This window comes from Mustela erminea, chromosome 7 (assembly GCF_009829155.1).
Source record: "Mustela erminea isolate mMusErm1 chromosome 7, mMusErm1.Pri, whole genome shotgun sequence".
NCBI lineage: Eukaryota > Metazoa > Chordata > Mammalia > Carnivora > Mustelidae > Mustela > Mustela erminea.
This window is the reverse complement of record NC_045620.1, coordinates 10493683-10508869: the sequence shown is the minus strand read 5'-3', so window position 1 is coordinate 10508869 and position 15187 is coordinate 10493683. Positions and strand designations below refer to the sequence as shown.

At 49.7% G+C, this 15187-nt stretch overlaps 2 long non-coding RNA genes across 3 annotated transcripts in view; one reads left to right on the top strand and one right to left on the bottom strand.

The window, feature by feature from the left end:
- Nucleotides 1-12425, top strand: part of LOC116594820 — a 26830-nt gene extending 14405 nt beyond the window's left edge. Inside the window, exons 6-8 of the long non-coding RNA XR_004287428.1 lie at nt 974-1140; nt 5160-5493; nt 7864-12425. This is a non-coding gene — a long non-coding RNA (uncharacterized LOC116594820). The remainder of the gene's footprint in view (nt 1-973; nt 1141-5159; nt 5494-7863) is intronic.
- Nucleotides 3164-15187, bottom strand: LOC116594821. 2 transcript variants are annotated; one of them, XR_004287429.1, is made up of 6 exons: nt 14938-15187; nt 14482-14600; nt 12691-13000; nt 7520-7672; nt 6906-7019; nt 5384-5468 (listed from the first exon to the last, which is right to left on the bottom strand). It is a non-coding gene; the product is annotated as an uncharacterized LOC116594821 (long non-coding RNA). The 2 variants fall into 2 exon arrangements; XR_004287430.1 differs by lacking the exons at nt 14482-14600; nt 14938-15187 and adding an exon at nt 3164-4049 and having other exon boundaries at nt 4140-5468; nt 12691-13438.

The following is a 15187-nucleotide window of genomic DNA, read 5'->3' as shown; positions in this document are numbered from 1 at the left end:
TCTTAGCAGTAAATACCAAAAACAAATACATATTTGTTGAAGTTTCGTTTCATTCCATTTGGATTCCCATTGTTGAGACCTAATCGTTTCTTGCGTGTCATGCATTTTTTTTAAAGGTACTTGAATCTTTACCTTATGGTTTAACAGCCATGCAAAAAGTCTTGAAATATTTTCAAAGGGAGAAAGGTGGGGCAGGAGGGAGGTGACAGAGATAAAAGATACAGTTATCAAACTTAAGAGCCAATGCAAACCAACCAAGCTGAAGGCAAATGAGACTTCTGAAGGGGAGGACAGTGAACTGGGAAAAACGCCAAGCACATGCCACTAGCTTGCTTTCCATCTGGCGTTTATGCAGTCTGGGACACCCAGAGGGAGCCTGTCTGTGGGGCAGGAGTGACCCTAGGACTTCTGGGCACGGCAGTGGACAAAAGGGCGGCAGCCCTAAAGACAGCAAAATTGACTTCCATAGTTGGTCCTCATGTTTCCGGAAAGTTCAATGTTTCCCCAGTTGCCTCAGGACAAAAACAACCACTGGTGCTTTCTAGAAAGGCAGGTTTGGGGCGCCTGGGTGGCTCAGGCAGCAGAGCATGCGATCCTCGATCGAGGGGTTGTGAGTTGGAGCCCCACGTTGGGTGTAGAGATTACTGAAAAACGGTCGTTAGGAGCGGCCTGGGTGGCTCAGTTGGTTAAAGCATCCGCCTTGGGCTCAGGTCATGATCTCAGGGTCCTTGCTCCGCAGGGAGTCGTCTTCTCCCTCTCCCTCTGCCCTTCCCCCTGCTCACGTGCTCGCTCGCTCTCCCTCTCTCGATCTCTGTTTCTCTCAAATCAATAAAATCTTTTGTAAAAATTAAAATAAAAAAATAAAATCATAAAAAAGGCAGGTTTAAGGGCCTCACCCCAAACCCAGTGAAACAGAATGTCAAGGAGAGAGAGTTCGTTGAGTGTTCATGGTCAAGTTGCTTAACTCCCACAGGCCTCCATTTCTTCATCATGCAACAGTGCTAGAAGAGCGGCCAGCCGCGGGCTTGCGTGAGGCTTTCATCAGGGCGCTCAGGTGAGGACCTCAGCAGCGTGCCGGCACCTGACTCACACTCGGTAGCCCTTACCTGCGTACCTCCTGTTTCCTGTTTCCTGTTCCAGGTAAGTCACAAAGCTCCCAAATCACTTTGTCTAACCTCAGTCTTGAGGTGGCCACTGGTCAGAACCTCTGCAGAGCCCACCTGCATCTCGGTCCAACCTTAAGTAATTCACCGCATATGTCGTGTTGGGGGCCCTGGCCTGTGCTCGCATGCTGGCTCACCCTTCACCAGAGTGAGCAGAGGTGGACTCGCCTTGGGTTCCGTCTAAGATGGTCACTGCCTCTTAGAACCGGAGCCGGCCCTTCCGCAACATGGGGGTCCAACATGCGTGGGTCCGCTTACACGTGGATTTTTTTTTTTTGGTAAGTGTAGCACAGTACTACAAATGTATTTCTCTTCTTTAAGATTTTCTTAATACCAATTTCTTTTCTGTAGCTTACTTCACTGCAAGAATACAACATGCAGTACATATAACATGCAAAAATCTGCTGTTGTTGTTGCTTTAATCTGCTGTTTATGTTATCGGCAGGGCTTCCGGTCAACGGGAGGTTATTACTAGCTCAGTTTTTGAAAGTCAAAGCTATAGTGGATTTTTGACTGGGCGGGGCCGATGCTCCCAACCCACGCTTTGTTCAGGGGTCAACCGTTGGTAGATTCTGATTGATCACCCTCATTTACTCGTGGGCACTGCTCCGGGCCAGAACTGTTCTAGTTTCTGGAAATCAAGTGGGAAAAACAAGGTCCATGCTTACGTGGAGCTCATGGTGTCATGGGGGATGCAAATCATAAAGAAAGCAAGTAGGTCTGTGCAGAACGTCATCCTTTCTTACTAGAAGCGGAGCTGGAGCCGTACGGGAGTGCCAGAGGGAACCGCAGAGGCCGTGAGTGCAGGGAAGGGTGGTGGGAGATAAGGTTAGGGAAAGCAGGCAAGATAGAGACTATCGGAGGCTGTGGAGAGGGGTTTGCTTTGACTGCAGGCGAGATAAGAAGCTTTCAGAGGGCTTCAGCCAGAGGAGGGACCTGATGGCTCACTCAGGTTTTACTGGGTCCCTTCTGGCTTGGAGTCGGGGCTAGACTGGAGAGGGGCAGGAGCAGGCCAGAAGCCAGGGAGGAGGCTGCTGCAAGAGACCGCATAAAAGATGGCGGCAACTTGGTCCGGGGTAGAAGACGTGGAAGTGGTGAGAAGGAGTTGGATTCTGGAGCTGTTTGGGAGGTCAAGCCAAGAGGGTTGGATGTGGGTGTGAGAGAAGCAGAGGAGTCCAGGAGGAGTCCAGCAGTAGTCACCTAGAAGCGACAGCCGCATGGATGGAAAGAGCTCGACGAGGCGGTGGGTGGAGACATCAGGGGTTCCGTCTGGACTGCGCTCAGTTTGAGATGTCTAGTAGATAGGAGTAATGAAGGGGCCGAGCAGGCAGGTTGATGTGCGTCTGGGTTCAGAGGAGAGATTGGGGCGGGAGATAGCAGGGAAGGCCACCAGCGCAGGTGGTGTTTGATGCCATGACACTGAAGACTGTAACCTGCAGAAGGAGTCGGAGAAGACGTCCGGGACCCAGGCCCGGGTCTAGTCACAGAAATGGGGGCCAGGCAGCCTCCCTCAGCGGATGTGGAATCAGAACCTTCTACCATGGGGCCCTGAGCACCACACTCCACCTCTGCCGACCTCCTTCCCCAGCCACGGCACAAGGGGAGGGAAGGATCCAGGGAGAAGAGGAGGGGAGAGGGCTGCAAACCACAAAGGGCAGAAAACTTTAGTCATCATTTAGTTCTTCTTAGGGAGCCAAGTGCAGAAATCCAGGTTCATCCTGGGTCGGACCATATCACAGACGCTCATTCATTCAACAAACATCTCCTGAGTGTCTCCTATGTGCCAGGCACTGGTAACTGACCAGGAAAGTAGACACAGTCCCCGGCTTCAGGGAGCCTTTTTTTTTTTTTTTTTAAGATTTTATTTATTTATTTGACAGACAAGAGATCACAAGTAATCAGAGAGAGGAAGGGAAGCAGGCTCCCCGCTGAGCAGAGAGCCCAATGTGGGACTCCATCAAAGGACCCTGGGATCATGACCTGAGCCGAAGGCAGAGGCTTTAACCCACTGAGCCACCCAGGTGCCCCAGGGAGCCTCTTTCTTAGCAAAGGGGCCACCGTCCTAACTGCAACCTTTTATAGTCTTACTTCTCTTGGATTTCTAACATTTGGTGCTTCTAAAAGTGTATTTTCTCCATTTTTGTGTCTGTTCCTAAGAGGTGAGCAGAGATCACTCCAGATCTCTATTTGTAGGCACTGCTCCACGGACGGAACACAGGCATGTAGAGGATTGTTGCTGTGTTTTCCTATATGACGTTGGTTTTTCAGTGACATAGGACACTCGTGAGCTGGGCACAGGACCACAGCAGTGTTCTGCTGTGGTGGAAATGAAGCAAGATATTGTGAGAGTGAAGACTGGTTAATATCGTAGAGCTTCACCGTGCTGGTGCTCTGGCGTCACCAAGACCCAGTGGGAAGGTGGGACACATGCACACTTGTCGCTTCTGTGCTCACTGGGCAAGTGGAGGCTCCCACGCCGACTGGTTTTTTTAAGGGAAACTCAAACACAGTTACTCGTCTTTTTAAAATAGAAATTGAGACAGAAGCCATTGACATTTTAGACATTTCATGGGACACTGTTAACACACCGCTAGCTGGGTTGAGGGCCACTGTTTGGGAAACAGTTAAGACACATCGGGCGTCAGATCTCAGTGTTACCGCTCCCAGCTGCGTGACTAGAAGCAAGTCACTGTACTCCACAGGCTCTGAGTTTCTCCGTCCATCAATGGGAACACTAACGGTTCCTGTCAGTCATCCCCTGAGAAGTACATGACATCAGACCCGTGAAGGCCTTGGCTTTCCACAGTCCCCTCTCCCTAAAGGGCCGCCATTACAGTGGGAAGGGAAGGCAGAGGGTTTGACCAGGCGCTGGCGAGCCCTGGTGCCCTGTGAAGGAAGGGGAGGGGTGTCACCCAGGCAGCCAGAGCAGCAGATCAGGTCACCCAGCCCCAGTGCTCAGACTGGACCTCCCCAGACCTGTCCGGACGTGGTACTTTGTGCTGGCTGGCTGGCAGGGAGGTCTGCCCCGGGGGTGCTGCTGCCCGGGCACAGGAAAGGACCAGGGCACTAGTCCTGGATGAGGCAGCTGCGCAGACATGGGGAGTGAGGGGGTCCAGGGTTCACAGTAGAGTTACGGTCCTGGATGGCCAGAGAGGCGGTGATGCCGTGGACGGAAATGGAGTGTGCTGACGATAGAGAAGTGAAGACAGATGATGATATTTAGAAGATGAAGAATTCAGAGAGAAATGAGTGCAAAGGGAGTGTCTGAGGAATTTTGGGATGCGGCCATTTCTTGTCCTTAAATCACCTCTTCAGAGCAGCTCACCAGCGTTATAAGTGCAAATGACTCTGACCTCAATTAAATCTCAACTCTGGGAACAAATTAGCACCGGGGAACGCCTTGCAGATGCTCCTCAGTGTGGAGAACCGGGCTTCCAGCTCAGACTGCCCTCTGTTGGACGCCTCAGCCCCACATTCCAGAAGGAAAACAAACATCCCGAGAGCCTCCCAACCCTTCCCATACAATTACTGTTTTACTTTCAGGATAGCGCTGTGAAGGGCTCCTGTTTCCAAGGTGGGGACACCGAGGCACAGAGAGGCTGAGCACCACGTCCCAAATCCCAGGCGGGGCGGAGCTAAGCTCAGAGGCCGAGCTCCATGCTTCACTCAGTAGACTCAGCTGTCCCTGGACGTGGGAAGAATGATTTGTTCCAAAGGGACCAGATTTTCCCCCCTCAAAAGGACTGCCAAGGCACCCAAATCAGAGTCCCTTTCTTAGGTAACTGAAGACATGATCTTAAGGGCCGAGGTTGAAATGTGACCAGAATATGCTTATTCAAAGCCTTTGCTCCTGGGTCTGGGCAGGGCACCAGACCAGCCAAGGTAAAGGACCATAGCGCTATTAGAGGTTGACAGAAACACAAGGACCTCCCTGGGCAGAGAATCAGGAGGCCGTGTTCTTGGTTGTGTTTGGAACTCACATCTGACTTCCATCAGGTTCTTCCCCCCATCCCGTCTGCTGATCAGCAAAAGGAGGTGTTCAGTTCAACAGCACATTTTCCAACTTCCGACTCTGCTGATGACTGGCACTGTCCCTCAAGAAGACAGCTTTGGCCGTCCCTACACATTTAAATGTGCACACCCACTAATTTCTTGGATTATGACTAGAGAAATACCCACAGAAGTGCACAAGACAGATGCCCAGGATGTTCAGTGAAACACTGAGTGCTGATGACTTGAATGTCCACCATCATAAGACTGTCTAGATAAGTTACAGCATACCTATCCCTTGGAAAGCAACGTAGCCTGGAGAAAAGAATGAAGAAGGAATGTAAATAGTGAAGCGGAAGTATCACCATGATATATATTTTTTTTTCTTAGTGCACATGTGGTGGAGGGGAGTGGGCAGAAGGAGAGGGAGAGAGAAAACCTTAAGCAGGCTCTGTGCCCAGCACAGAGCCTGAGGCAGGGCTTGGATCTTATGACCCTGAGATCATGACCTGAGCCAAAATCAAGAGTCAGATGCTTAACCCACTGAGCCATCCATGCGCTCCCATGATGATATATTCTTGAGTGAAACAAGCAAAATTTGCCTAATAAAAAAATCTGTATGGTATGTGTACATTGCTGTATTTATAACGAAAGATCTAGAAGGAAGAGTGAGGGGGAAACTTTTCCCCTACAGAATGCTTTGCTTTTATAATAAAAATTACTTTAAAATATTTTAATGTGTAGAATACTATAAGGTAAGTCTATATGCATCTCACCTAAGCAGTTTTGAGTTCTTGAACTTCCAGAAGAACCTGATGATTTGAGATGCACAGTGTTCCTCAGATTCCGTGTGTCTAGTGCTTATGCACCAGCTACACACACTAGCCCGTGGGGCGGACTATTTGGCAAGTGGGAAATGGAGGTCCCAGACTGGTTTCTCAAGGCTATTTCTACCATACACAGGATTGCCGCCTCTCTGTTCCTGTCCTTTGGGATCTCATTCCTGTGGGGACACTTAGTGCACTGTACCGTCATCGTGGGCTCCAGCACTGTGCTGTTCAAAATGGAGCCTGCTGAACCCTAACTACAGAATCAGGGCTTGCATTTGATAGGACTTTGGGATTTTTTAATTTCCTTCTTTACTGGCAATTCATTTTTTATTATATTTTACGAAAGTATTCATCTGCAATGAGTGGAAAATTCTTTAAAACCTGGCCCTTCAGGGGTGCCTGGGTGGCTCAGTTGTTAAGCATCTGCCTTCGGCTCAGGTCGTGATCCCGGGGTCCTGGGATCGAGCCTCGCGTCGGGCTCCCTGCTGGGTGGGAAGCCTGCTTCTCCCTCTCCCACTCCCCCTGCTTGTGTTCCCTCTCTCACACTCTCTGTCAAATAAATAAATAAAATCTTTAAAATATATATATAAGAAAAGTGAGGCAAGGGCCACACACAAATAAAAAGCAGCACTCATGGCTCACGGTTACAAAGTCAGACGAAGTTGGCAGACTCAGATAAACATTCTTACCAGCCTGAACAAGGAACAGGAAACACAGGCCCCATGCACAAAGCTCTTAATTTGAAGAGCTGCTGTTTAAGAGGAAGCTTTCGGACCACTGACTTCAGGGTGAAGAAAAGGAGGAGTGGGCAGGGTCCCAGCCTCGGTCAGGTTCAGCCGAGAGGGAAACAACTTCAGCCTAAAAAGTTTTTGCCTCAGTTCACGGGCAGAAACTCCCCAGCCCTGAAGGTGGCTGGGCCTACCTTGCTCTGTTTTCAAATTTTCCACAGGCACTTTCCAGAGACAAACAGGTCTTCCTTAAACGTAGAGGGACCCGGAAGGAGAAAGATGACTGCTCTTTCCCCTTTCAAGCTCTCCTGTAAGGTCACGCCATAGAAAGCAGGGTCAGAATGGACCTGAGTCCTAAGCCCTTCCCCTGTGTGTGAATCATTAAACAGGCCGTTTACCCTCCGTCCACACGTCTGCAAATGGGATGATAGCAGGACCCGCGTTCATGTGAGGGCAAAATAGGAGAATGCGTATAGCTCACTTAGCTCAGGCCTGACGCCGCGGGAGCCTTCCACACACGCTAGCTCAGGGCTCTTCCTAATCACAGAACAAAGTGCAAGCCCAAAGGAATCGTGGGCAGTGACAGGTACCATTAATTCAACACAGGGCATGTGTCAGTGACAGCGTCAGGTGACACATTTATCATCTGGTGGGATTCTCCGTACAACCTCTGAGTAGCTCCTCAGTAGCACCTTTTAGGGACAGGACTCGGGGAGATGAGGTGCCCTGTCCCAGCTGGGCCAGCTCAGAGGCATGGGGCATGGGGACTGAGCCGGGCTCCCCTGCCACGCTCCCCATCATCACCCACCTCTCATCCTCCTGGTTTCCTGGGTCTTGCTGTCTTTTCTGTTTCCCAAGAGAAAGCATAAGATCGCGGGCATCTGGGCATCGGCTTTGACTGGCTTTGTCGTGGTTCTCAAGCTTTCTTCATTGGCTTGATTTTACAAAAATTTGGCATTCCCTTAAATTAAAAAATACATATATATATGTTTGGTTCTTAATGTCCCCTGGGGGTGGGGAAGGTTTCTAAATCTAAAGGATTTCGTTCACTTCTCCTTAATGCTGAATTTAATAAGGCTAAGTCACTGGATCTTTGCTAACGAGTTGAGTTGTTTGTTGCTTTATTTTCATTTTGGAAACTTCTCTCCATAGTGAACCATCCTCCCTCTGCTGAAAAAAATCCCATGAGGAATTCTGATCAGATGCCAGAGCTGTGGAGCCGATCCCCTGGAGGCTATCATGTTTCTAGAAGGCTCCTAGAAGGCAACAAGTCTTGCAACCTGACTCTTAACTGACTTCTTACCTGTTGGATTGTCTCAGGGCAAGGGGAAAAGGACACAGGCATGCTTTCTGCTTCCAGACAAAATTATGTATTTCATAATGGAAGAAATCTTTTCATACCAACAATTGAAATTCACTGGACCCTGTCAAAGGCAACAGAGGGCAAGAGACCTGGAACCCAGCTGCCTGGGTTTGGGCACCAGCTCTACCCCTTATCTGTGGGGCCCCGGGCAAGTTGCTTAATGTGTCTATGCTCCGGTTTCCTCCGGTAAAATGCGGGTGATAACAGTACATGAATCCATGTATTTTTGTGAAGATAAAACTGGGTTTGTCAGACTGAAGGATTGTCCAGGGACGCTGGGGGATACAACTGGGAAAGTCCCAGGCAAACCCACCCTAAGATAAAAGGGGAGTACACTGTAGTGCTTTAGGCACATTTCACTGCTCCGTCCGTAGTCTTAGCTGCCATCATTCACGGTTACCCCCGGCAGCCATCTTCCTTGCCATTGGTGCCATGGTCCTTGTTTACTTATCGTCCACTCTATAGGGGACTTCCGTGTGTCTCTTAACCCACAACACCATTGATCTGGCACCACCAAAGTCCCCCAGGAAATGTTTCTTGCTGTTTATAGAACAAGCTTCCAGAGAATCAACTATATGCCAGGCAAACAGCTTCCCAACAAATCGTGTAGTCTTTCTCCCTCAACCCTCCAGCAGCATCTAACTTGAAGGTTAAAATAGAGAGAACGCCATGTGATGACAGACTGATGTACTCACATCCAAGGAATAGCCATGATGGCCAGCAACCCCATGAAGCTAAGGGGAGAGGCCTAGAACCTTCCCCCTCACAACCCCCAGGAGGACCCAACCCTGGCAACACCTTGATTTTGGACTTCTGGCCTCCAGAACCGTAAGAGGACAGATTTTTGTCGGTTTAAGCCCTCTGGTTGGTGGCACCTTGTTACAGCAGCCCGAAGAATCAAGGACAGCCTGCTTATGACCCAAGTCTAGACCTTCCCAGTCTTGTGTCCTGACAAATCCAAGGGCCTCTTCATTGGTCTCCCTGCCTGTGTTATCTGTCTCTCCTCATGTCTGTCTGAAAACACCAGCTTCTGGCTCCCAGGTCAGAGACACCCCGTGACGCCCAGCGCCTCCATCAGCACTTCCCAAATTTACCGGAGGGTACGAATCCCACAGATGATACTTCAAATTACAGGTTCCCTGGCCCCATTCCAGACCTCTGGAAATGGGCTTGTGGAAGGGGAGCCTTGGAATCTGCATTTTTAATGAACATCCAGAATGACTGGTAACCTCAGGGACATTTGGGGCACTCTGGCCCACGAGATGAAATCCAGAAGAGACCGAGGATCTTGGTTCTGTGACTTCCATACCATGACACCAACCTCATATGCAAATGTCACTTCCTGAGGTTTCCAGGGCCTCAGAATTCATCCCGCTGTGCTGCCTGCCTCGCAGTCCTTCAGCTTGCTCATCCTCTACCCAAGGATGCTGGCGTCCTTGAGAACCACTCCGGCCTCGCCATCCCCCCCCCCGCCCCCCCGAAAACTGCTCTTCCTTTCCTCCCTCTTCTAAATCTAGAATCCAGAATCTGAATGATGCCACTTAAAGCTTAAAGTTATCGCTGATTACTCAGAGACAGCCTTTCGGTGAACTCAGAATAAAAACGAAACCCCACACCCCCGCCTGCAAAGACCCAGCATGACCGGGCCCCGCCCACCTCTCACACGCCTCCTCTTCTGGAACCATTCTCCTTCAGTCTCGAAGTTCCAGGCACGGGCTTTCCTGTAATTCCTCAAACACACCGCATTTCTCCCACCTGGATCCTTGCCACATGCCCTTCTCTCTCCCCACCCCCAACACCTTATAATATTTCAATATCATGTCCTCAGAGCTTTTCCTACAACCCATCCTAATTAGAACGCGCACGCGTGCACACATACACACACACATTCACTCTCTCTCTCTCTCCACTTATACTCAATCACCACCCTGTTTGACCAATTGCTGACATTTAAAAATCAGGAAGTGTGACGTAAAACCATCCAACCTCATAAGGAATCAGAAGACCTGCCATGACAAAGCCATGTTCTCAGCCACACAGGTGGGAGGTGAGCCCTGGCCTGGCCACCCCCCAGCCTCTCCACTCCCTTCAGCTACCATCCTGGGCCCAAACAACCGTGTTTGTGACACTTCCTTGACCCCCCTCCCAAAATGAATTCACTTATCACATGTCTGCCTCATGGAAACAGATGGTCTTGGTCCCCAGAGCAGCCCCAGCGTCTCGCCTGTGCCAGGCACAGGGCTGGACCTCACCGAACAAGAACTGAATGAGTGAATGATGGATAGATGGATTCCTGCCTTCCCGTGTCCCATAAGCCATACCATTCATTTCGCCTTTTAATTACACCCTTCCCCACTGCACTCATTAATTTGCTGCCCCCGGTGCCTCCCTCCTCTGTAGAGCTTATGAAAATACAAATCTGATCCTTTCATCGCCCAGTTGTAAACATTCGAGGAGTCTCCCAGCACCACCGGGGAAAGCACAAACTGGTCAGGAGAGCATGTGAGGCCCATCTCATCATCCTTTCCCACCTCCAGAGAGGAGAGGGCCCCCACCACCGGGCACACCCACGCCCCACGCAATGGCTTACGGAACACACCATGTTCTTCCCCGCCCCCACACCTCTGCTGCAAAGCTCCCTTTCCCTGGAATGCCTCCTCCCCCGTCCCACAGCCCGCCATGCCTCTAGCAAACTCCTACTCATTCTTCTGCCCGATCGCTAACCAGAGAGTCACTTCACTGTGAAACACGCCAGACCGCCCCCCCACCCCCAGGCTGACTTAGTCATTCTCTCTCTTCTGCTCCCACCCTCCTCCTTTCATACCCTGGCCTCAGCCCTGAGTAATGGCTCAAAATAGCAGCTGGTGTCTTCTGAGTGCTTGCCGTGTGCCAGGACAGAGTGAGCTTTATCGCCTTTAATCCTTGCACTCGTGCTGAGCCCCTGCCTGCAAGGAAGCCTTCCCCGCTCCGCCCCCTCCCCCAAACACACAGAGATGCAGGAGGATCACTTTCTCACCCCAGCTTCCCTGAGAGGTCACCCCTGCCACCTCCTGTTGGATTTTCTTTCTCCTTCCACACCTTGCTCTACCCCCCTGGCCTCCCCATCTTCCCTCCCTGCTTTATTTTTCTCCACGTATCACTAACACACTACACGTTTTGATTAATCTGTGTGTTCAGTCTCTACCCTGTGGAATGTCAGCTCTGGGAGGGCAGGGATGTTGTCACGTCTTGTTTACTACTGTAAGCTTACCTTCTAGAATAGCACCTGGCCCATAATAGACTATAAATACTTATTAATTCAAGGAGGATAGATGTTATCACTATCTTCGGTTGATTCCCAAGGTAAATGGTCTAGAGAGAGAGAGTAAGATGGGTTCCACAGGTGGTAGAGTCAAATGTGATCTCTGGAATGTCAACTCCAACAACCCCCCACCACCCTCAACTACAGCGGCCACCACTTCCTGAAGACATCTCTCCCTGGCTCTGACTTCTTAGCTGGACGTGGGTTCCTTGGAAGCAAGAACTCTATTGTATTCAGAATTTTGTTTCCTTGCATGATCCATGGTAGAAGCTCAAGAATATTTGCGGAACCAATCTATATGTGAACTGTGAAATGCTAGATGGTAGAAATCCTATCCTCACTTTTTATCCTTTATCTCCATGCTGAAAGCAGTGCTGTAGACATAGCTGACGCTTTAAATACTTACTACATTAACAAATTCTGTTATGGCACTAGGTCATAAAAATAATTAGCAATCATGACAATAATGGGTAACCTTTACAAAGTCCTCACTCTGTGCTGGGCCCTTTCCTGAATGCTTTGCACACAAATGAAGATGATCAACTCTCTTCCTATCCTCATTTTATAGATGATGAAATGGAAGCTCAGAGAGGTTAAGAGCTTGCCCAAGGTCACACAGCTAGGAAATAGCAGAGGCAGGATTTGAATGTAGGCACCTGAGAGTCACATTTTTAACTATTCTGGGCTGCATCTCAGCTAAGAGATGTCCATTACAAGGCCACCCCGTGTGAAGACAAGAAGAATGGTTTATTATACATTTCTGTTTTATTTCAAGGGATTTCTTGAAATTCTGCCAAAGGCTTTGGTAGGCAGTACTACTTGCTAAATAATAACCACTAGCATGCGTGTTACACTTGATGGTTGGCAGAGCGGCTTCATGCACTGCTTTTCCGCTGACCCCTGCAACAATGTTATGAGGTGGCTGCTTCTGTCTCGTCTCATAGAAGAGGACTCTGACGCTCTGAGCGGTTAAACGAACAAGTTCAAGGTCACCCAACCAATGCGGAGCAGAGCAAGGGCTCAAGTTAACGTCTATCAGAAAAATATTAAGATCTGAGTGTTTTCTTTCTTTCTTTTTTTAATAAGACTTTTTAATGTATTTATTTGACAGAGAGAGATCACGAGCAGGCAGAGAGGCAGGCAGAGAGAGAGAGGAGCAAGCAGGCTCCCCGCTGAGCAGGGAGCCCGATGCGGGACTCGATCCCAGGACCCTGGCATCATGACCTGAGCTGAAGGCAGAGGCTTTAACCCACTGAACCACCCAGGCATCCCGATCTGAGTGTTTTCAACCATAAGATTCTTCCATGTCACTTACAAGTAAATAAAATAATCCACAGGAGAGCATTTGGCACGGCGCATGGAACCAGGTAGGACCCTCGGTTAAATGGGAATTATCATCATCTTCATCCACACCTCCTAGGACTGGAATATTTTAGCTGATGACGGCAGACCGTCTGTGAAGCCTGATGGGAAGATTACCCATTTCATTCTAGTTCGTCCCTGGTAATGTTGAAATAATGATCAATCTCCATTATCCCCGGGGAACCGAAGAATGTTAAGAGCTGGAAGGAGTTGCGGAGATGAGCTCATCCAGCGCCTGCATTCACAGACGGAGAAATTAAGTCCTAGAGAGGGAAGAGGTCAGAGGGCAAACTTCTCCAGGGTAGGGCTCCGGCACTGTGCCTGGCACATACGGCCTCCCATGAAGACAGGGCTTTTACCTAAAAGGGCATCTAGCTTCCTAAAGGCTACAGGAGGTAATTCGTTCGTTTCCTGAGCTTCCAGCACTCCCGCCCCACCCCCACACAAAGTACCAAAGTGTTATAAGCTATTAACCAGAAAACCGGTCATGTGACTTAATTCCACCTCTGCTAAAGGGCTTAAAATGCTTTGGTGAGTAGTCTGAGATTCATAAATATACACTTCAACTCTTAAAAGAATTATTAACCAGCTCCATCAGAACTGGAACTTGAGCAATCAAGGAGAAAAAGAGCTGGCAAGAAAAATGTCTTGAATAAAATCTCGCCACTAGTATATATGACTCCTTGGCACCTCATTCTCCCTTTCTTAAAGACAGAAGTATTGAAAAGGGCGATGTGGCACCGGCGTAACCCCTACTGAAGAAGCCTTCAGAGGGCGGAGACAGGCTGGACGGACCTGCCAGCGTGTGGGTGTGATAATCAGTGGTAGCCCATTCCCAACTAACGATTTTGAGACCCTATAATTTATCGAGTCCGTGTCATACTCACCTTACTTATCTCACTAACTCACTGGGTACTAATTCTCCCGGGCATGGGACTAGCTTTTCATTCCATGATCAGCTTTCGCTTGAGGATTTGGGGGTGGGGAGGGATGACGGAGAGAAATGAGATTAGGGTTCAGTCTGGGAACTAAAGAAACAGAAATATAAACCCTCCTCTGTGCTGTTGCTCTGGGCTTCACGCTTCTCAAGGAAGGCTGAGTTTCAGGCCCTGCCAACAAAGGCGCAGCCACAATCGCTCATGGGTTCCCTCCTGCACAATACCTTTATCAAATTCTAACTATTTTCCACATTTCTTCCTTACACCGCTCAGGCACACCTGTGACGCAGGCCTCAGAGCAAATTCCACTCAGGAGATCCAGGAAGCTCTGGCCCGGTCCTCCCCTGTAGAAAGGAAAGTCCAAGAGGGATACCACACCCGGAGGAGGGGAGAGAGGACATGACAATGCCTCTAGGAATGCAGGGCCCACGCAGGTGTGTTGGCGTCTGTGAACTTCCTTTTGGAAAGGGCCTGATAAATCAGTATGGATAATAGTAATAGAGCTCAGCCACCCCACACTCGCTCACGTTGAAGTGGGGCCTGGCTTCCAGGGCATGGCCCTGGCAGTTGGGGAGAAGGTGACAGCTGAGAATAAAGATTCCTAAAGGCTGTGACGTGTTCTCTACTCAACGGTTCGTAAACCCGGGGGGGGGGGGGGGGCCGGGGCAGGGCGGGGGGTGGTGGTGGTGGTGGTGGTGGTGGTGGTGGTGGTGGTGGTGTGTGTGTGTGTGCGCGCGCGCGCCCTGGGTGTCCCTGGGACCTTTTCAGGGGATTCTCAAAGCTATAACTATTTTCACATTACTGACCTGTTACTTGTTCTTCTCACCGTCATTGTCTCACAGGTATCCAGTGGTGTTTTCCAGAAGGGACATGGCGTGCGATGATGTCACCCTGATGACTCATGGAATGTGTGTGCTTGTATGTTCTTTTGATGAAACATTCTGTTTTAATTCTCAGACAATGAATATTAAAAGACATAACACACAAACTAAATACTCGGGGGCCCTTCATAATTTTTAAGGTCTTAAGGGGTCTTGAGTCCAAACCATGGAGCAACCCTATCACAACACCACACTTAATGTCCAGCACAGCCCAAATTAGGTGCTTTCGAACAGGGGGTGGAGGCCACAGCCTTATTATCATTCAGCTTAGGATGGAATCCTTTCCATCTGTACTTCCACCCAAAACCGCCAGAAAAAACTTAAATTCCCCCAGAAACACTTAGTGAACCCAACCCCCTTGGGGAAAGACGGGCTTCTCACCTTTGAGCCCGGGGGTGGAGGGGGGAGGTGGGGAAAGTTAGCCTGGAGAAACCACAGGCACCCAGCGAAGTCACGAAGTGCGAGTACCTGCTAGGAGGCAGGTACCACTCTACGGGCTCAGCAACAGTCAGTTGACACGGTCGCTGCCTCCTCAGTGCTTTCATTCTGAGGCAGAGGCAGATGACTCCAAAAACATGAAAAAACAAACTTGTCACACAGGTGCTGGGAAGGATGTACAAGGGTCAGGAGG